Source organism: Lagopus leucura, unplaced genomic scaffold (assembly GCF_019238085.1).
Source record: "Lagopus leucura isolate 7727_CA_CO unplaced genomic scaffold, USGS_WTPT01 125-15_obj-0_obj, whole genome shotgun sequence".
In the NCBI taxonomy this organism is placed as follows: Eukaryota; Metazoa; Chordata; class Aves; order Galliformes; family Phasianidae; genus Lagopus; species Lagopus leucura.
In genome coordinates, this window is record NW_024967085.1 from 17,339 (window position 1) to 40,634 (window position 23,296).

At 42.7% G+C, this 23,296-nt stretch overlaps 1 long non-coding RNA gene across 2 annotated transcripts in view; it reads left to right on the forward strand.

Annotated features, from left to right (window-relative positions):
• Positions 1–6,003: 6,003 nt before the first annotated feature.
• LOC122192947 overlaps positions 6,004–23,296 on the forward strand; it is a 40,853-nt gene continuing 23,560 nt past the window's right edge. Inside the window, exons 1-4 of one of the 2 annotated variants that reach the window (XR_006182751.1) lie at positions 6,004–6,084; positions 7,303–7,400; positions 10,303–10,632; positions 11,162–11,589. This is a non-coding gene — a long non-coding RNA (uncharacterized LOC122192947). Of the gene's footprint in view, positions 6,085–7,302; positions 7,401–10,302; positions 10,633–11,161; positions 11,590–23,296 lie in introns of those variants that run through there. The other variant, XR_006182750.1, reaches the window with a different exon arrangement.

A 23,296-nucleotide genomic window follows, 5' to 3' on the forward strand; every position in this document is an offset into this window, starting at 1 on the left:
AGGACAGTACTGTCCTGGGTGTAAGTTTGTGCAGCAGATGGCAAACCTGCCGTGGTGAGAGAGCTGGATTTGTACCCTTGGGTTTTCCCAGGGCACAGCCGGAGTAGGTCACATATTTGGAATACCCAAATGCATTCTTGGTGCGAATGTTACACTTCTAGCAAGCAGTACCCTATTTAGCACAGTGCTTTTAAATTGTAGAACCTCTGTCCCACCTTCTCTGAAACCTGTGCTCAGCTTGGTACCCAGGAGGGGTTCCATTGGTTTGCCCTGTAGAAGTGTTTACAGCCTCAGGGCGCAAGGAGAGTGATTCATTCGCAATTCCCTGCTCTGTTCCTCTTTGTTTGCTTGATGGCATTTTCTGAAACTTCATGTTAATTTGCAATGGCCACTTGTATCACCTACCTCTTTCTCTGTCTCACTACTCTTTCTTTTACGTGGCTTTAATCATTCTAGAAGCTGAATTCTGATCAGAAAAATTCAACTGATGTGTCTGATCCTGGACTGTTTGTGTATGTTCTTACAGTAAACTGTGGAGATTGCTTGTATTCCTGTCTGTAATACATGGATCCATCCTTTAGATTTCATAAATGCAAACAAACATACAGACACACACACACACACACACATACACAGAGTCTCCCAAATTAGATGCTTAGTTACGTAGTTTTCAGCGCCCTTAAATACATTCCAAAGATATTTTAGATCACATTAGAAAGCACAGAGAGTGAGTTAGCAAATACGGCTTACTAAAATGCATCTCCCACTTTATTTTGGGATTCTACAAGAGTATCTAGGGGGCAGTTAGGTCTTAGATATCCCGCTATCAGCAGGCTGTAATCTTGGATCTGTCAAGGCTGTTCCCATGCCCAATATTAACACCTCCCCGGGAAAGCAGGAACTGCTTGGCAGACCAATGAAACTCTCTTCATGTGAATTTACTGCGATCTGCTGTACTGAAAGAAATGAGTGCAGCTGAAAAGATCCTGAGTGAATAAATGGATTTCTAGTTAAAACCAGGGTGATGTCCTCCTGTTTTACCACACAGGAAGACTGGAATTTTAATGTTCACATCAAAAATGAAAAAAAAAAAAGGGTAAAAAAAATAAGTTCAGTTGAATCCCGATGATGTTTATTCTATGAAATGAAAATCTCTCTCATGCATGGAAATGATGGTTTATGGTATTAAAACCAATGCTCATGTCTCGCATGTGTGGTGCAGCTTTTCGGCTTGTCTTCTGTGTAGTGCCAGGATGCAGGAGATGCCACGAAAGGAGAGCTGCTGTGAGCTGCAGACAAGGTGGGTGAAGGGAAGAGAGAATTCCTGCAGCAGTCAGGAAAACTGATACACGTGCAGAGGAATACACTAACCCTGTGGCTATGCAGTTAACTGATGTTACACTTGTGATGAAGTGACACTTCTGTGACTTTAAAATGGCAGTGATTCTTGCTAGCGCTTAGATAACCTTTCATTTCTAAAGAATCTGACAGGACAAGGTCAGAAAATCTGCTAAAAATCTGAATTCATTTTCCATCTTGCCCTCCGACAAAAGGCCAAACATTTCGTTTTTAGAACATTGTTCTGATTTTTTCAGGTTTACTTTTTAGTCAAATCAAGTGAAAGACAAGAAATATTGTACACTTTTCTATACAATTTCTGTTAGCTTGATTTATAATTCAGTAATGTGCTAAACAGGAACAAAAAAAAACATTTTTTTGGAAAATGCAATATTAGCTATTCTTTAATTGGGATCGGGACTTTTTTCTATTCAGAATAGCTGAGATAAACGCGATGACAAAACAGTATTTGTAGAAAACATTTTGGAAAGGGACAGAGGAAATTTTGATATATTTTTTTTAACTATTACTTGAGACTTCTGAACGTGCATTTAACTAAACATAACGTAAGCAGTAGTAGCCAGTAGGAGAAGAGAAATAACTGGCAGAAGTATTCAGAAAACTTATCTTTTTGTTTTATAGACTGTTTCTTAGTCAGTGGCTGGAAGGAAATTTCTTTGTTAATCTTTGCATATATTCAAAAGGGCTACAAGGCTAAGTGGATGCACTTTGCATGGCGTCTGCTGACTTCCCATTCAGAGCGGCTCTGACAGGCGGGGGGTGGAGTGGTGCTGTGCTGCGGTTTGTGGGAATAGGCTCTTTCAGTTCTGGTTTATTACATGGCTAATTAACCAAGGTCACCGAGCTCTTTTATAAGTCTGCCAATAGAGACATCATTGGTGCTTTAACAGACCTGTTTATTATATTGCACACCCTGATAATATGGCAATGATTAAAAAAAAAAAAAAAGCATATGGGGAAGCATTTACCTGGAGCATTGTATAAATGTGCAAACACAGGAAACAAAAATAAAACTTAAAGAGTAGGTTGGATATTCTGGATATTTTCAATTTTAATCTTAAAACCATTTATTTACTACATTACTACACAATGGATATGTGTAGCAAATACAAATGATAACTACAGGAATTCATAAGCTGTAACATGTCACAGTAATAACCTGATGTACCTGTGGCACAGGATCTCCAGCGAGATTAGCTTTCTGTATATAAATTAACAAGGAATGCATGGCAGTGAATAATTAAGGAGTAAGACAAGGCACTGTGCCTCAGGATTATGCTCTAAGCCACGATAAACCTCAGTGTCCCCATTGCTGTTGTGAATGCAGAAGAGAGCTGCTTGCGGACAATGCTGCATGGAGCTGTCTTATAAGGTGTTATCAACTCCACTGAAGTAGCTAAGTGACTTTCTAGAAACTAATGAGAATAGAATTGTGCCCTGAACCAAACTTTTGGTGGTCAGAGGCCTTCTCAGACCTTCCTCAGACTGCTCAGTCCCAATCTAGCCCCATCTGTAAAACAGGTCCCATGGGAGCTTTGGTGAAAGCCTATCAACACCACACAACACCCAACATGTACCTGCCTCTGGGAAATCCAAGGGCAGCTGTGCATTGCTGACTTCTCATCTCCTAAACCAGCCCACATATAGCAATCCCTGTTGCTATATGCATTATACCTATGCTGGCACTTTTGCTAACGTGTTCCCATGTGTGGGTATCCAAATTTTCAATTAATTCCATTTTCTCAGATCTCTTCTTGAGGTGTTTCTGTCTTGCTTATAAATATCCTGACAATAGTTAGGCTGCTGGTATACAGAAACCACAAACTCTTAGATGGTTCAGAATGCACATCCCTCATCCTCTTCTTCTATCTGTGTGTTCTATAGTTACTTGCTGGATTTCAGCTATAAATCAGGATACTTCTACTTACATATGAACATGTGGGGGCCACGTATGGGCTTGAAACCCAGGCATTCCTCACAGTCAGCTGTGTCTATGGAAATGTAAGTGTGATTCAGGTTCCTCAGGCAGGGACACAACTCAGGTACCAGGGCTGCTGGTAAGATGTTGGTGCATAAGCAAGACGGTAACACATGTAATAAGAAATTATAGATGTAAAGAGATCTTAAAAGCAAATCAGACAAGAAATAAAGAAAAGAGCACTTCTTCCTGTAGTTATTTGTCTAGCAGAATTTGCTTCTAATAAATGTTGTGCTGCCTGGAGAAGCCAAGAATGGCTATCAGTGCCTTTTCAACAGTATCAAAGTTGTCAGTGGTGGACAACATTTGCAGTGGTCACAACCAGGAACAGTCATCAGGGTAATCCTCCTTACAAGGACCTCCCTCAATTCTAGGCAAGATGCAAATAATGACGTGGACTTCATAGTCTTGTGCAGTCTGTGAGGTAAATCATATAATTGTGAATCACCTCCGTATGACTTGATTCCTGTTTCTTCCTGAGACCACTTCTGGTCTTGTTTGTCAGGCAAAACTGTTTTTTAAACACAACTGACAGTGTGAAAGAAAGCCCATAAACATAAAGAAAAAAAATATACTTCATTGTCTGCCACAGCCCATTCAGTTAACTATAATTATCACTATGTACTTTCAGAATACCATCCTGCTATCAGCAGGCTGAGTCCATGAGTATCAGACAAGGAAAAAACATCTTGCTTTCTGTCCCCTGCACTTTACTATTTGGCTCAGCCTGTAACCTTATTGGATGAATCTGGAATCATATGTTGCTCTTTGGCTGTTTAATGTAAACTTAAGTTAGTGTTGTAACCAGCAGGCTATAGAGCTATGTTGTCGGCTTTGGTTAGGTTAGAGGCATGCTTCCCAGTCTGCAGCTCTTGTGTCACACATAGATTTGTTTCCTCATTGCCAAGAAATAAATTCAAGCATCTAATTCATGTCCTGGGTGTCTGAAAGGATGGAGCAACTACCTCTCACATTCTTAAAAATGAGAAGAGTGATGTGTTCTCCATTTTTTTAATGAAACAAAATGAGATGTGTCCTACTCTGTCTGATTTTATTTCAAATTTATTGTTGCTCACAGAAGCCTAAGTATTTGCACATGTAATGAAGGCAGATTTCTGAATAGTTTAAATCAGGAGCAACCTAAGATAATGGTTTATTTATCACAAATATAAAATAAGTCTTATCAGGATTTTTCCTATGATGTGCCATATTTTTGATTGTGAATCCTCAGATGTAAAGATAGAATGGGAACTTCGTTCATTTCAGTTCTGAAACGTCAAATAGTAGCACTAAATACATTCAGTTCTTACTCTCAGGTATGGTTTGAAAGGGCATCTCACTGCTGCTGCTCCACTAGTAAGGGCAGTGTATTTGTAAGCACTTAATTACCTACTCTTGGAAACCTAAACTAATGTTTTATAGGTGAAAGCTAACCGTGATGTTTGTGGAGAGAAGAATGTAAAAACTTTCATTGCTTTTATTTTCTTCCAGCAGTGCCTAATATCTAAATGGCATAGATTTAAATCACTTCCACAGAGCTGCTGAACTGAATAGGCCACTGAACCATTTTAGCAATAATTGCTTTTCTTTTCACATCTATATTTTTGCCAGTCATGTGAAATCTGCTCTGTTTTGTATTAACATTCTATATTTCTTTGAGTAAATAGAGCAACAACCATTTTATTCTCATATTTTACCCTGAACATGATCAGTCATGCCTGGCTAGGAACTTCATGCAGTATGAAAATTCAATCAGTTAATGTTTGTTCTCAGTGTTTTTCAAGAATTTATTCGGTTGTAGACACCCACGTGAGGTTTACGTGTATAAAGAGGAGTACTTTTCCTCTAAGCCCCACACATTGCTCATTAAATCCTCAGCAAGTTGAGGATTAAACCAGCACGACTGGTACACCGAGTTCTCTGAAAGCTGCCATTAGAGCACTTCATAAATGGGAGTAACAGTATAGCAAAATCACTCTGGCTTGCAAAATACCTTCACCTCTTGGACGTAAAGCTAAAGCACTCTGTAACTGCAGTTTCAGCTTCATTACCGGTAACCAAGTGGTGAACATTATATCACTTTAACAAACAGCTTAAACAGCTGCTTGAGAAGTTCTTTAAGCCTCTCCATCTGTAACTTCTAAGCTTCTCTCAAGGAAAAAAAAAAAAAAAAAAAAAAAAAAAAAAAAAAAAGTGGTTTGAGAGACCTCAGAGCCTTTATTGCCTTTTCTGTATGTTAATCCTGCATCTCAGGCGCTTTTATATAGCATGTTTTTCACTCTTATGACATACTTGAAACTAGAGTTGAACAGCATTTCCATAAAGTGGTCTTTCCATTGCACAGCTGCATATAATAGTTTTGTTGCTTTTAATACTTGAGTTATCCTGTGCAAGGTGGAGGTGTCTGCTTTCATCAGCCAACCTTCTGCTTGATGGAGCTTCAGGGCTGTATTGCATTATTTTGGCATTTTTGAAAATTACAGCTCACCACTCCCAAAACCACCATCAGATGAGTACAAAATTTACTTTAACAAACAGTGGAAATGCTAAGTCATGGCCTGAAACAGTGATTGAGCACCCAGTGGGAATCAGGACCTACCCAGAGGAGCACAGATGCAAGCAGTGTGCCTCACTATCTGGAAGGGGTGGAACCAGGATCCACCCCTTCCCAGACTTCCATTTAAGGGTTGGCAGTGGAAGTGTAGGTGTTTTGTTGGAGGTGTCTGTATATCTGAGGTATTTTAAAGGTAAGTGGCTTCTTTTCCTTATTTCTCTGTTGGTGGCTGCTGTGTGAGAGCAAAACCTCTTGCTGCTGCATAGGATTTTGCTGTCATTGCTGTATGCTCCATTGTGTTACAGTCCAGTAGCTAACACTAAGCTTTAGTAGTCATCTTGAAGGAGAATGAAGCACGTGTTGAGAGGAGCTTTCCTGAGACACTGAGTTTGTTGAAACACTCTGAAAGCATATCTCTATCTTCTTTTCTTGCAGTTGTAAGAAAAGGTGAGTGGGACATTTCTACTCAGGTGCATCTTGAGGTGCAGAAATGAAATTGAGGACCTTGTTTATTTTGACACACCGGCAGTGGCTAGTAGGTCTGTGCTGTAGGCTTGAGACAAAGGGATTAGGGACTTTTGTTAGTCTTGATTGAAAAGAAGGGAAACTTTGTACAGTATAGGCAAAAAAATGTATGCCCGAAGGCTTTATTTCTAACTTAAATTGTCTAGATTTTTGTCTAGGAACTAGATGAAAAAATCTTTCTGTAGAAAGTTTCTGGCTCAGATTAAGCTTAATGAGGTAGTGATGCCTATACTACCTGTGAACAGTACATAATCCTTCTCATTGTATGTCATTATTTCTTTCTGTTCGTGTTTCTGTTAAATTTCTGTGACTTGAGATGAAATTTTCTTGGCTTGCCCTCTGCCAGTCCAAGCAATTATTTGTGGAGAGATGCAAGACTTGTCTATTAACAAAGTTAAAAGTGTTAGGCTGTTTTTGTGGAGTCTTCATCACTTTCATGTAAATTTTCAGTGTATTTATGTCTCTGAGTGCGTATTTGAAACTTGTCATCATAGATGACCTAAGGAAAGGAGAGTACATTGCCCTATGAAAACTGCCCTGTGAAACTGTGGGTAGATTTGAACAAAACAGGAAGGAATTCAGTGTGGCTTTTTTTCTGTCAGAGGAATCAAAAATGGTGATTCAGCTGCTTTTTCAGATCTTGTTTCACTGGTTTAAGACACGCTAAGGAGATTAGGAATCAGAAATTTGTTCAACAGGGACACCTACTTCTTTTGAGAACTTTTATTTTACATAAAAGGGAACTTTCAAGATGTTTCCATGTTCTTATCTGCTACAATTTTTGAATTAATTTTCAATTTTTTGTTTTACCTACCTTTTTATATAGCTTTTCCCTTTAGTTATTTTTGTTTTAACTTTGGCCTCCCTTGTCATTTTCAAATGGAAGGATGCCACACTGTGGAACAAGAACGCATTTTCTCTTGAAGCTATTCCACCTCCAATTATATATGAACATGTTTCTCTCTACATGAGCTTGTTTAATAGGTAAGTGTCTCAAAGTGCTAAGCAAGATTATTATTCTCAGCTACAAAGCACTTTTTCAATGTAATCACTGCCATTAGCTATGTGCTTCTGCCAGTGGCAAACAGGAGTCTGCATGCTGTGCTCATAAAAATCTGTGCCAGCAGAGATGCTACTGCTGAAATGCACCACCCACCATTTCACTGTGATCACATCCACTGTTTGGTTTCCGTAACTTTTCACCAAGCATCAATGAATGTCAGTAGGTGCCATTTTTTTCCACATGGAGGAATTCAGTGACACACCTTTGCTTTATACCCACTTCTGTGTCAGATGCTACTTTGTTAGGGTGACCCTCTGCTGCCATCTGTCACATAGCAACAAATGTAAAAAAATACTGGTGGGAAGGTGCAACCTGTACTGCAATACCACCAGCATCTGCCTCTGCTGTGGGCCAATATTGTAACATAGGAGGCATTACTTTTGGAGCAGCCTTCATACCTAAATCTACTCTCTTCAGAGGCTCATTAAATCTCTCCTAGTTGCAGAAATGAGGTTCATCAAGCCAGGAAGTAGTTGTGCCATTATGACTAAACTGAAACTAAGGCTCACAGTTGAAATTCTGTCTATTGAATATAAGGTGTTTTAGCAAAGAGTTCACAAACACTTCAGAGTAAACAAATAATTCACATTTTCAGTTACATAAATTCACAGTTAAAAACAAAAATTTGAGTATTTGATAAATCACAAAATTGGCTTTCTATTTAACTAGTAACTATGAATTCCTCGTCTCCATGAGGAACTCTTGAGACTTACGTTTGTGTGTTTGTGGTTTTTTTGGGTTTTTTTTTTTGTTTTTTTTTTTTAGGTTCTTGGCTTCTGCATGTTTTATGAAACTTCATACAAATTACTCAAATAGCTAATTTTCAGACTTTTGTTATTCCTTCCTACTCCTGTGAGGAGTCTTCCAAAATGCTGCTTGGAATATTTAAATCACACTGCTATTCTGTACATTATCTCCCTTCTCAGTACTTCACAGGTAGCATTGATCTCGCTCTGTCTTTTGGCCAGAGGTGCATGTTTATACTCTAGATGCTTCAGTGCTGACATTTTTTCAAAACCTGCCTGTAGCAGTGTTTGCTCAGCTCTGTCTGCAAGAGGAGGAAAGTCTCTGTCATTTGCTGTGGATTTACACTCTGTTATGTGTACATTTGCTAGCTGTTTCTATTTGTTGTACTTCTATTCTGGGCTTTTATCCAGTACCTTTTATTAACATCACTTCTTGGCTGTCTTTCCCATTCCACATTCTATTTTTTAATTCGTTTTTGTTTTTAACTTGTTTCCACACTTCTCCTTTTTCTTCCTTGTCATCTCCTGCAGTCTTTGCCTTTCTTCATGAAGCTGTTTTCTTCATTATGTCCCTTAACAAGGGCACTGCATCTAAGTAATGGTGTTCCACAGAACCCTTCAGAGAAGTTTCTTTCTGGATGTTCTAGGATGTTCCTTTGCAAAATACTTTGCTATGGAGTGTGGCACAGCTGGAGAGAAAGATCAGTCCAATAAGAACACTTCTGACCCTCACCAGTCAACCTCCATCTGCTGTTAAGTTCTCTCTCCATTTCCTTGCACGCTAATAGTTGAGTTACCGGAAAATAAGACACTTAAAACCCAGTAAACTGGAAGACATTAGTGCATAGGCCTGGAAGCATACATGTTCTTTACGTACTGATGGTTGTCTAATCTCTGCTTGACACACTCTTCATAAAGATGGCTTTCTTCAGAGGCAGCCACCATGGAGACTGTTCTCCACAGGAACGCTCTTTGTGGCCTCGCTGGCTCTGGGCCCTTTCTGAGGGTAGGAAGGCATGTAGCTGGTTATCTCTAGTGCTTTCTCAGATCTCCGGCTGGCCTGGGGCTCTGAGTTGTGGTAGGTACAGCCTGATGCCCTAACACCAGCATTACAGAGACCACTGGTGCCAGTTCACAATTACTGTGAGCTCAGGGACTAAACGCTGCCTGAGTGACTGATTCCTACCCATGTATGAATGCAAGCAGCTATGTGTGCTTCAGGCTGGCAGGAGCTGTGCTGTGCGCTTGTCAGGCCTGAACATTTTTGAGCACTAGGTGATTTTTTTCAGACTTCAGTCCTTGCATGATCTTTCAATTGGCAGCTCAGTTGAGTTGGTAAAGCAGTTGAGCAATGGTAAAAGGGGGTTGTTGTTTTTTTGTTGTTTTTTGTTTTTTTTTTTTTTTTTTTCCCAGCAGTTTTGTTCTTTTTGCTGCTGAATTCTCATTGTTCTTGGTCTAAAAGGTCATGGGTGACATGAGGCACAGCAGAAGCAAAAGCCATGCCACCCTGGCTGTTACGTATCTTATGTTCAGAGCCAATGAGAACCTGTACAGTAAATGGAGTTTTGACCAAAATCCTCCTCCTTTCTTCTAAAAGCAATTTGACTTCTGTTTAAGCAGAGAAATTGTAGTCAGAGAGCTCCTGAATGTCCGAACTTAAGGAGCAGCTGGGGAAGGTATCTAAACAGGATGAAGATTTTTCATGGGAAGCAAATAACAATTTTGTCTGCCTTTCATCCAGATAATACTCCAAAACTTTCTTTTCAAATGGTAAAGGTAAAATAAGTCAGTGTGTCAAGAGACAGTTATGGAACATATAAAAGTGGTGAAGTGTGCACAAAATTCATTTAACAACCATTAGCAATTGAAACAGGAAGAAATTGAGCTGGTAACCAAACCATGTCACTGAATTGTATCTGAGAATTGTGGAGGTAAATGTGTTCCTTCAGTACCAGATAGGGGACTGAGAGAGCAGTGGCTAGATTAAGTCACAGTGTGCCAAAGATCTGATATCTGACAATCAGTAGGAGAACGTGGGCATGGTGCCAAATTTCTTCATATTTTTGTTTCTTTTTAGGGCCAGCAGGAAAAAAAGAAAGTCAGTTAATATGCATTTGGACTTTAAAGAAGAAGAAGAAGAAGAAGAGGAGGGAATAGGCATGATGGAGACAGAGTAAATTTTGGCTGTGTAGAATAAATATTGCCAGCACATTAGTAATTTTCTGTGCTACTGCTTTACTCTGGAGATTTCTGGGGATGAACAGGATCATCATTTGAAAACAATGTGAAAACGAACAAAATAGAACAGGAATCTCGACTTCATATTCTTGATTTCTTTTGCAGCAATTCCTCAGCTGCTTATTAGCCCTCTGTCTCATGCCAGTGAAGTGCCTTCGTGCTTATTCAGGTGAAATATTTACTTTTCTGCAAAATCTAAATTGCTTGGTATGTTCGTGTACTAACAATACAAACTACGTTCCCTCCATGATCCCTTTGCTTATCCAGTAAATGAATGTATGTCATTCAGATGTCATTCAAAAGCCCACCTGAGCTTCAGAAACATGAACATGAGAGGGGAAACATGGAAAAAATACACTGAGGTTTTGATTTGGGTGAGATGGTCCTGGTGTTTAAGGAGTATGACTGGATGTGTTGAACCTGAGGGAACACATTTCTCAGCAAGCGCCTGTCTTTCCATAAAGCATTAGCACCCTATGTCCATCTTGGGTAATGTGGTGAGATAAGTATTATATTCTTGATTACTAGAATGGGATAATTCCTCTTCCATGGGCTAGCAAGCTGTCAGCGAGAATACCAGCAGGAATGCCCTATGAGACATTCTGTCCCAGGACAGTACAGCTCATCTGCACTTCTAATGGAGCACAGCATTCAAATAGTTTGGAACGTCTCTTTTTCCATTTTGTCTTCCTCCCCAGGACAGAAATGGTCAGCAGGCACTTGAGCAGGAAGTCCCCCTGGTTTAATTGTCTAGCAGTTACTGCTGAGACATTTTCAGTGGAGGGCACTTGACTCTGCAGTTCTCTTCCAAGGAAGCCTAGAATGGATTCACTGACCTGTGTGGCATAGTGAGGCTTTTACCTGGAAGAAGAAATGGGTGGGTTGATTTTTGTTTTGGAATTACACAGAAAAGAGAATTATTGTGCAGTGATGGTTTGGTGAACTTGTGCACCCACTCTGTTGTGTACATATTATATGTATATAGGTACGTATGTGCAACACAATGAATGGTTGATTGGCAACACAAGCTACTTGTTATCTCACCATATCACCATTGCACCATGCAGTTTTCAATGGGTGGTCAATTTACTGCTCCATGATTTTATTTTACTTTTTTCTTTTTACCTCTCCCACTACTATCTGCTGCGATTCACCCTCTCAAAAAGAGAGCAAAAATAAAAACAATTGAATATCTTATCCCTGATAACTTTTCCATTAGCTTGTCACTTGAATGTTTTTTTTTTGTTGTTGTTCAGTGCAATTGTTGCCAAACAAACACATTTCCATAATGTCACTGGCCACTATTTCCCCATATTTGAACAAAACCTTCTAAATTCCATTGGCATTTTCACAGACTCCATGTGTCAGAGGAGTATCTGAAAAGCTATTCCTGCTTTCCATCTTCACATTTTTAATCACCTTTTCTAACCTAGAGAAGAGTCATTCAATGTAACTTACTCTATGATGGATAGACTACACAAATCCGCTAGAGTTCTTTTCTGCTATGGATCATTATTGAATTAGACGTGCCAGCAAAAGACTCTGAATGTTACGCAGTGTCAGAATTTATAACGCATCATTCCTAGTGCTAGTCATCCTAGCCCTGCCACTGAAGGTATGGAGGAAAACACCACCTGCACGCCTGCTCCATTCCTATCCATCCAACCCATCCATTCCTAGTGCAACCCATCATTCTAGTGCTTGATCGCCGAGGACCGCTGCTTCAGAGGTGCTCCAGCCTGACCGCGAGGTCAGGGATCCCTCGCTCAGGGATTCCCGCGAGAACAGAGCAGAACAGAGCACTCAGGCAGCTCTCGGCCGGGCAGCTCTCGCGAGAGCGGCCGACGCGGCGGGGCCGTTGCCAAGGCAACGGCTGTGCACCCACCCCTCTTGCCTAGAAATAGCCTCAGTGAACAAGGTGTGAGAAACACCGGGGCTGATTTATCGAGGAGAAACAGTAAGCCGCTCCTACACGGGACTGCCCCTCAAGGACGGCTGTTATCGCCCTCGGGTAAGTGATAAGTGCGGGGGCTCCTGTTAAGGGCCCGGCAACTAGGCGTGGGTAGAGCCAGCGGTGCCGGCAGCAGGGCGGGGCTGATAAGGCGCACCTCATGAAGGCTATTTAGTAGTGTTTATACCTGCTGGTCTGCGATGGCTGCACCCCGGAGGAAGGCTAATGCCACAGAAATTATGGAGACCCAGAAGGCAGTCCCATGCTCAGGCAGAAAAACGGCTGCAGCCAAGAAGAACGTGGAGACCCAGACGGAGGTCTTGTGCCTGCTTGAAAGGATAGCCGGTGCAAAGACGAGTGTGGAGACTCAGACTGAGGCCCCAACACGAGATGCTAGTACGCAGCTCACTGGCTGTCACGAGTGCCAGAGCCTGGCCTTTGAAGTGCCAGACGATGGTGGTGATAGTTGTGTAAGATGTGAGCAACTACAGGACTTACTCAGCCTGGTGGTTGACTAAAGGAGGAGGTAGAGAGGCTGAGGACCATAAAGGTGTGCGAGAAGGAGACTGGTGGTGCCAGTCCCTGTCAGCTCCAAGATCTGGGAGCGTAGCTGAGGCACCACGTGGAGCATCTCACCCCCCGCAGCCTTGTAAACAGGTGAGAGAGGGGAAACGGCAGGCCAGCGGTGTTGCAGTGAGCCTTCTGTCCTCTCCTCCACCTTTGAGCAATTTGAGAAAGGGGAAGGAGTGGAAACAGGTACCGGCTCGACGAAGCAGGCATCCCCTATCCCGACCGTCCTCAGCCCCGCAGGTGCCTCTGCGTAATAGGTTTGAGGCCCTGGAACCTGAGGGAGAGGAGCATGGGGATGTGGAGGGAGGTCAACCCGTGAGGTTGCCTCGGGTACAACGGTTGACCCCACGCCTCAAGACTGCTTCCACCCGGAAGGACAGAAAGGTGGTGGTTGTGGGAGACTCCTGCTGAGAGGAATCAAAGGCCCTATATGTCGCCCTGACCCTGCCCGTAGGGAGGTGTGCTGCCTTCCTGGGGCATGGGTCACGGACATTTCTAGGAGACTTCCTGGTTTGATTCGTCCTTCTGATTATTACCCGCTATTGATAGTCCAGGCTGGCAGTGATGAAGTTGCTGGGAAAAGTCTCAGGGCTATCAAGAAAGACTTCAGGGGACTGGGGCAGGTAGTCGAGGGAGCAGGCGTGCAGGTGGTATTTTCCTCCATACCTTCAGTGGCAGGGCAGGATGCTGAGTGGTACCAAAAAACCCACCTCATAAATAAATGGCTTAAAAGCTGGAGCAAATGCAGGAATTTTTTTGACCATGGTGCAACTTACTTGGCACCTGGTATGATGGCAGCAGATGGATGTAGCCTGTCTCTGAGAGGGAGGAGGATCTTAGCTGAGGAACTAGCAGGACTCATTGACAGGTCTTTAAACTAGGTATGAAGGGGGAAGGGGACAAAACCAGACCTGCTGGGGTTGAGCGGGTCGTTCGAGGGCTCGTACCAAACTTGATAGGCGATGATGGTGAGGTACAAAGTGATGGATTGGGGCAGGGGGGAGTTGGGGATGCTACTGTTCTAGGGAAGCCTAGATCCTCTATAAAGGAGGTAAGATGGAAAGCTCAGCTGAAGTGCCTTTATACCAATGCACACAGCCTGGGAAACAAGCAGGATGAGTTGGAAACTGTGATGCGCTTGGAAACGTACAACCTTGTTGCCATCATGGAAACGTGGTGGGACGAATCCCATAACTGAAACACCACCGTTGAGGGCTATCAGCTCTTTAGAAGGGATAGGCTAGGTAGGAGGGGTGGGGGAGTTGCCCTCTATGTCAAAGAGTGGATACACTGTGAGGAGCTTCCTCAGAGAAACGGTCAGGAACAGGTTGAGAGCCTGTGGGTTAGAATTAGGGATGGGTCTAACAAAGGTCAACTGGTGATAGGGGTATACTACAGGCCCCTTCATCAAGGGGAGACTGTTGACAAGACTTTCTTGCTTCAGACGCGGGAGGCTTCGTGCTCATGGGCTCTTGTGCTGATGGGGGACTTCAGCCATCCAGATATCTCTTGGAAAGACCACACAGCAAGTTGGAAAAGGTCTAGGAGGCTTCTGGAATGTGTTGACGATAACTTTCTGGTCCAGCTGTTGGACAGACCGACCAGAGGTGAAGCGTTGCTGGACCTGCTGCTCACCAATGCAGAGGAAATCATTACTGGTGTTAAGGTTGGAGGCAGCCTGGGTTGTAGCGACCACGTCCTGGTCGACTTCGTGGTCTCGAGGGAAGTGGGCCTTGCAAAAAGTGGTGTCAGGACCCTGAACTTTGCAAGAGCGAGCTTTAAGCTGTTCAACGGACTGCTGGCTGAGATCCCCTGGGATGCTGTCTTAAAAAACAAAGACGTTGAGGAGAGCTGGCTATTCTTCAAGGATGCCTTCCTGAGAGCACAAGAACTCTCCATCCCTCTGAATAAAAAAGTGGGCAGAGAAAGTAGGAAGCCGGTGTGGCTCAATAAGGACCTGCTGGGCATGCTGAGGGCAAAGAAAGGTGTATACAGGCTCTGGAAACTAGGGCGTATCACCTGGCAAGAATACAGGGATGCCATCCGGGCTTGCAGAAGTGCGATCAGGAAAGCCAAGGCTCAGGCGGAACTGAACTTGTCGAGGGTTGTGAAAAACAATAGGAAGAAGTTCTACAGGTACATTGGCCACAAGAGATGTGCCAAAGCCAGTGTGCCTCCTTTGGTAAATGTAAAAGGAGAACTCGCTTCAACGGACAATGAGAAGGCTGAGGTACTGAACGAGTTCTTTGCCTCAGTCTTCACTGGTGGACAAGATTCCAGAACTTCTCACGTTCCCGAGCCCTGCATCCCTAAACCTCTAGGTGGGGACTGGGGTGACAAATCCCCCCCCCACTGTAAGGACAGAGCAGGTCCGAGACCGCCTCATGAGACTGAATGTGTACAAATCTATGGGGCCGGATGGTGTGCATCCCAGGGTTCTGAAGGAGCTGGCTGAGGTGGTTGCTGAGCCACTCTCCATCATATTTGAAAAGTTGTGGCTGTCAGGTGAGGTCCTGGATGACTGGAGGAAGAGTCACATCACTCCCACTTACAAGAAAGAGATCAAGGAGGACCCCGGGAACTTCAGGCCGGTGAGTCTCACCTCTGTGCCTGGGAAGATCATGGAACAGATCATCCTGGATGATATGCTCGACCACATGAGGGATGGTTGTGTCATCCGTGACAGTCAGCATGGCTTCATCAGAGGAAGGTCATGCTTGACCAATCTGGTGGCCTTCTATGATGGAGTGACGGCATCGGTGGATAAGGGAAAGGCGACCGATGTCATTTACCTGGACTTGAGCAAGGCCTTTGACATGGTCCCCCACCACATCCTTATCTCCAAATTGGAGGGATGTGGATTTGATGGGTGGACCACTCGATGGATAAAAGGAACTGGTAGAGAGGCCGCAGATAGAGGGTAGTCATCAATGGCTCTATGTCCAGGTGGAGGCTGGTAACGAGCAGCATCCCCCAGGGGTCTGTCTTGGGACCGGTGCTCTTTAACATCTTCATCAATGACGGAATCGAGTGCACCCTCAGCAAGTTGACACCAAGCTGAGCGGTGTGGTCGACACGGTTGAAGGAAGGGATGCCATTCAGAGGGACCTCAACAGGCTAGAAAGGTGGGCCCAGATGAACCTGATGAGGTTCAACACGGCAAAGTGCAAAGTTCTGCACTTGGGCCGGAGGAATCCCAGGCATCCATAAAGGCTGGATGGAGTGGTCCTTGACAGCAGCCCTGTGGAGAAGGACCTAGGGGTCCTGATAGATGAAAAACTTAATATGAGCCAGCAGTGTGCTCTTGCGGCTCGGAAGGCAAATGGTATCCTGGGTTCCATCAAAAGAGGGGTGCCCAGCAGGGACAGGGAGGTGATTGTCCTCCTCTACTCTGCTCTTGTGAGGCCCCATCTGGAGTACTGTGTCCAGGTCTGGAGCCCCCAGTACAAGAAAGGCAGAGAGCTGTTGGAGAGGGTCCAGAGTTGAGCCACTAGGATGATCAGGGGACTGGAGCACCTCCCCTATGAGGACAGGCTGAGGGAGCTGGGCTTGTTCAGCCTGGAGAAAAGAAGGCTGCAGGGTGACCTCATTGCAGCCTTTCACTACCTAAAGGGAGCCTACAGAGGGGAGGGGAATCAACTCTTTGAAAGGGTGATAAGTGCAGGACAAGGGGAAATGGTTTTAATTTGAGGGAGGGAAGATTTAGGTTGGATGTCAGGGGAAAGTTCTTTATAGAGAGTGCTGAGGTGCTGGAACAGGCTGCCCAGAGAGGCTGTGGATGCCCCGTCCCTGGAGGTGTTCAAGGCCAGGTTGGATGGGGCCCTGGGCAGCCTGGTTTAGCATTTAATGTGGTGGTTGGTGGCCCTACATGTGGCAGAGGGGTTGGAGATTCATGATCCTAGTACTGAGATGATTAAGAACTGGAAAGTAATGAAGAATATGCCAAGCATGCAAAACTTGAAACAGAAAATTAAACTTCCTCTTCTATCCCCTACAAAATGAAAAGTCAGTGTGGAATATGGGGAATTTTTTTGTCTGTTCTATTATGTTTTGGGAGTAGGGAGGTGTTTATTTTCAACACTGTTATCTGAACTTTCATTTAAATTATTACAGTCAGCTTTCCTAAAGAGTACTCATGTTTTAAGAACTCCTCAGCTACAGCTGAACTGGATGACCTTGAAGTGTTTCCAGGCTCCTATGCTGGGATATAAGCTCTGGCTATGTTATTACCTCATGATGGAGTGAGATATAGGTGCCCATTGTAAAACTGTTCCTTCGTATTGGGGTTAAACAAGAGCTGCACTGAATTCTGAGAAGTGTCCTTTGTGAACAAGAGATGTACTGCCAGGATGCAATGTTATCGATGCAAACACTGCAGAGGTGCATCTTCTTACTGCTTTATTCATGACCTGCTCACTTGTGTCTAAACCCAGTAACTTAAAGTAGTTTGGGAGGTGAGTTTACGAAAGAATTAGGAAGAGAGAGAACATGTTGAAGTGATTTTGTTAATGCTTTTGGTTTAGTAGGTATCTACTGTCATGACAGCAGTGTTCCTTCCCATTTTCAAAACTGCTCTTTTTGCCACAGCACAAAGATGTACATGAAGGTGTTTGGAGAACCTAGGGAGCAAAGGGGATGGCAAGTGCAAATCAAAGGGGATGGCAAGTGCAAATCAAAGTGCCCCAAATTGCTGGTGTACTTAAATATGTATGCTGGGAGCAATCCTTTGTCCTTTCACATTGCAACTCCAACTTGACAGATCCCCAAGAGCCCCTTTTCTAAAGGAAGGGATGAAGGCTACAGTGTTTTGGTTCTGCACCCCAACTGCTCCAGGATTTAACCTCCATTTCGTGTGCCTGTTGTTGAAGGAATTTGCATTCATGGGTGATTAAAGGATGCTTTGTCCTTCAGGTTTTGTAGGTCACTTCATTATTAGAAGCCTGCAATATTTTTACAAGATTACTTCTTTTTCTCAAAAAAGGAAGAAAAAAAAAATCGATCTTTTAATCCAGGACCTTATAAGAGTCATTGGTGAACTCGGAGTTTTAATGGAGTTGTTTATTATAGTTCAAATAATGTCTAGCAAAAGCTTCCTGGAGCAGTAACAATGGAAGGGTATTTTATAGCTTTGAGCACGATAGCATCCTATGGAAAAAAAATCTTTATCTCAAACTCTCTATCTCAAGCTTAGAGCACATTAGAGAGACATCTTTATATCTTTAATTCAATACTTAGTAAGAACAGAAAATACACACCTAATAAAGCAGAGAGAAGTCTTTGTCTAAATTAGTCCATCTGCAGGACTTGTTACCTTTCTGAATATGAATGCTTGGAGTTTGAAAGCATGCAACCACTCCCAGGAGGAGGAATTGTTTTAACTTTTGTTCTGGAAGCTGTGTTTACTCTTTGGTGGCAGAGGAGCCAGTCTTGAGTCGCACGCAGCTCGGTGTGCTCTTGAGGAACAGGCTCCCTTGTCTTGTCTGCAGGACTTTGGCAGGAGCCCATCAGACACCTGTGCTCCCCAACCTGGCCTGCCAGAAGTGCCTGCTACAGATGTCGGAGCTCTTTTGTTGACTTCCTATTAGTCGCCACTTAATGGATGTGAGCCGAACACAGCTTTGCCTAAGCACTTATCAATAGACAGCAAACATTCTTCTTTCAGTGGGCAAAGGGTCAAACTGTTTTGCCTTGCTATAAAGCTGTGCCAGATAATTGCTGGTGATTAGCAATTTTAATTACCAGGTGCTAGGGGTCGTTGCTTGTGGAGCTTTTTTTTTTTGCTGTTGTTGTAATTGGGCAGGCTGTTAATAGGTATGGCTTATTGTATGTATGCTGTATATTATACAGATACATCGTGCATCCTTTTTAAAGCAAGTGAAATAAAGTCAGTAACATAACCTGCTTGTTTGAATCTGATTAGCTGCATAGTGCTCCAACAGGTTTTTCGATAAAAACTTGTCTGATAAAGGAATCTTTAATACAACTCACTAAAGCAGCTTTTAATCCTCTTGTAAACACTTGTATGTACTATTGTTACTGAAGAGAGGCAATGATTTTAAAATCTTTTCCTGCTACGTTGGTCATGTTGGAACTAAGCTTGTCAAACATGTTCTACCTCATTGGTTTTGCATGCAGACTTTTAGGGGGGTTTCATAGAATCACAAAACCAACAGCACAATTAGCAGTGAACTAATCTCTTCCCATATTCAGCAGTGAAATGGGTTCAAAATAAAACTGTCACAAAAGACTCCTCTCTGATCTTCCTCGCAGCAGTGAGAGAGTAAGCAGCTATAATACTTCGGTTTCTTTTTTCTTTCCTTATTACTTTACATCCCATCATTTACTTCCTTTTTTCCCCTCCTTTTTACTTTTTTTTTACCTCACAAGCTCTGTAGACATACTGAAGGTCCTTGAAAGCTGGATGTGCTGTTTACTAATCTACTTGGGCTAGTAGATTAGGTATGCTCTTTGAGAAAATACAAAGGATGAATATCTGCAGTATGGTGTCCTAGCTTTGTTTTTATTTGTTCTGCAGTAGTACTTACTGTCCCACCTCACAGCTTCGGTTATTCCCAGTAGCCAGACTGTCATTCATGAGCTGCATCCTGGCCAACAGTGTCAGTTGGGCAAACCCTCCCCAGCATCTTTCCTGGGGTGTAAGAAGAGAGATTTATGTAAACATGGTGGTAGAAAATGGGTAGATTTTAGTCTATTATTTTTTCAATAGCAAAGTCAAACAAGTCCCCTCATTACATTACAATACTTTAAAGACCCAAGTGAGTCTCAGAAGAGCCACGGCTTTCTACAGAGATGACAATTGCTTGGAGGCAAGCAACAAAGCATGGTTTGGGCCGGTGCAGCTGGTTTCTCTCACACAGCACCAACCAGTCCTGATGGTGGTCGCAGTCACAGCTCCTTTTGTCATTTCTTTATCCCAGCCTAGAAACCTGACAGCTTCTTTAAAGGTGTGGTTTGTGCCACCAGGAGCTAGTAATGCCTTGGAAGTGTTACTAGTTCCTGGCTGTAGATGTACAGAGCTGTAAATCACCTTCTACAGATTTGTGAGTATCATATGTGAATTTTCACTTTAAGAAGTGAAAATGTTTTGTTGCTTGTTCAGCAGAATCTGTCAGACACAATCTCAAATTGTCAAAATCACCATTCAAATCGAGGGCAAAGCTTTGCCTGGATCAAGATCTTTGGGACTGAGCTGTCAGGTCCTCTTTTTTTTTTTTTTTTAATTACACAAAAGTCTAAATTCCTGAGATTTGGTACTGGTACTTAAGATCTTCAATAAACATTCATAGGCATTCACTTTCTACTGCTAGTTAAATCTATCAGGGCTTTGAAATTGTTCAGACCTGGGAAAAAGCACAGGTAGAAAGAAGCCCCTAGAGAGAAAAAAGGTGCAGTGTTCGACATGTTCCATTCCCTTATTTTCTGTGGCACAGCTACAGCCATGATACCCCTGGGAAAAGATGGATTCATGCCTTTTTGCTGACCCCAGTGCCTGCAGACAAACTGCAAAACCCCAGTGCCAGGCCTGACACAACTCTAGAGGAAGCTGCAAATGACTAATATCTCTGAGAAGTGGGCAGCTTGGGGCAGAATTTAATTTCCTGAAATCATTCTGAGCTGTGACAGATGTTGGCACATTGTGGCAGCTGTTTTTAACAGGGACTAAAAATTTTGGTTGCAGGACTAATGCACAGTCTTGGCAGGTCAACTGGTTTTCACAAGCAACCGTTGCTAAAATGTGATCTTCATTATAGAAAAAAAAATCTTACTTGAGATGTGCCTAAGTTTACTTTGTTTTTCTCTATGTTTTCACCTGGAAACAGGTTATTTTATTTGTTGCACTATATATTTTCTTACCTACAACGGCAGGCCAAAGTAATATGTTCTTAACACAGAGTACTGTTGATGCTCTTTTATTTTGATTCCAATATGGACCCATTCCTTTTTCAGGCTCTCAGTAATTTTTATTTCAAAAAGATGCAGAAACCTACAGAAAACAGTTCACTAACCAGATTTTTCCCTAATTTTGCTATCACAAAACTCCAGTATATTCGGAAGAGCAAAGAGGAATACGCATGCATATAAATTCTGCTCGTCCCAATGCATTTGTAATTATTGCAGCCTGCTGAAAAAGTCCCAGTTTTCACGCTCAGGTAAATGTAAATATTAAGTAACATTATTTTTACCAATATATAATGATCTATTGGAATCTGCATAAAAAAATAACAGTGGTTTGCTTTCTCTCCCCATCCGTGTAGCAACATGTAGCCACGCATAGCTGAGACAAGTTGAGCTGCATTCATAATGCAGTTCCAAAGCAGAGTGAATTACGGGTAGAGTTTTAGCCTTAACTTTGAATTGCCTTGCTTTTGTGGATTGAGGTTAGACCTCTACAACAGTATTTGAACATAGTCTCTGGTACTTTGTTGATATTAGTTACCTGCTGTGACACACGGCACATGGCACTTTCATTTCTGTACTCTGTAAAATACAGGTATTACACACCTGAATTATAATCTTGCTGTGATAATATGCCTCTATTGATTCAACAAAACAAGTTGTCTATTCTGTCTTCACTCAACCATCACTGTGAAGGAAAGACTGACAATCAGAAAGGTAAATATTTTGGACTTCACATCTCGTGGCACGACAAAAAAATGTGTAAGTGCAATAATTCTGAAATAAGACCTCGCAGACAATGCCATTCCATTTGAACCAGTGAGATGAACTGCATACAGAAAGTGCTTAGCATAAGCAATGTTAAAATGCTGTATATATTTAAAAACGTATAAAGTGAAATTTTTAGTGAGGTACTGAATTATAAATACAGCATGTTTGGCTACTCCCAAAGAGGCCAGGCGTGCATCACATTGTGCTGCTATAAACCCCAGGGTATTTAGGTTTCTTTCCAGGGTTGCCAGATGCTGGGTACAGGGACCAAGCAGGAGCAAGCTGGGGAGGCATTTTGATTTGGTCCTGGGACTTCCTCAAGGACCATCGCTGAGTCTGTATAACCTTGGGAAATATTTTCTGTTCCCATCTTCCAGCTCTCTGTGCCCAGTCTGTCTCTGTCACTAACCTTTCACTGTGCGGAGTCTTTGGGGCACACTAGTTAGGATACCAGATACCCTTGCAATGTTTTACTGACTCTTTTAGTAACAAGTGTTATAAAAATTACGTGAAACTTGAGGTAGTCCAGGAAAAGTAGCACAATAAAGGCATTTATAACAAAGCAATGAATCAATAGCTGTTGATCTTTGAATACAAGATGAAGGTGATGCTTAGGTGCTGTGAATACTAAGAGGACTTAACACTCCTTCAGAAATGAGAAGGCATGATTATGAAACTATAGGAGATGGAGTGCTGAGACCTACTTTGCCTTTATAAGTGTCTGCTGAAGTACAAATGTTTATGGTTCACAAGCTCTTTCCTTACATCTGTTTGTATCCAGTGCTTACAGACAGAGAGAGAAGGCTGGATCGTTAGTTCTCCTCTGTGTACTTTGGTGAGTTCTAGCAGTCTAGCAGCAAGTCTGGCACTGGGCAAGCCTCAAGGAAAGGACAGAGGAATTCTCACCTCTGTTATTCCATAAGTATGAAAGCTGCTCTGAAAATAATGTCTCCTATTTTATTATTTTGGCCCATGACATCAGAGGTGGATGCTGGTGGCATGCCTGTAGAAGTTGAACCTTCCCACCAATTTCCCATTACATGTTGCTGTGTGAGAGATGGCTGCAGAGGGGCAGTGTGATACGATGGTGCCTGACATGGAAGTGTGTGTGAAGCAAAGGTATGTCATTGAATTCCTTCATGTGGAAAAATTGACCCATCCATTGACCTTCATCCACACTTGCTGAATGTTTATGGAGACCAACAGTGGGTGTGAGCTCAGTGAGGTGGTGGATGGTACATTTCAACAGTGGCAAGACAAGGCAGTGAAAGACAAGCCACGTTCCCAGCTGACAATGCAGATTTTTATGAGTGAAGCATGCAGGTTCTTGGTGATCACTGGCAAAAATGCGTAGCTAATAGTGGTGCTGTGTTGAAAATAGTGCTTTGTAGCTGACAATTTGCTGTCTAAAACAGTATTATTGTGCTCTTTGTATCTGTAGCAGTTTCCATGGAAATAAATAGAAGGCATTACCTTCGGAGCGACCTATGTACTGTGGAAAGGTAACTTGTGGCAGGATAGTGTCTGCTAAGAGGACATGCCCTATGAGTTCTGTTACACCATATCAGACAGGTAACTCCACTTAACCATGTTCATATGTGTTTCCATGACCACAGATCTCCCT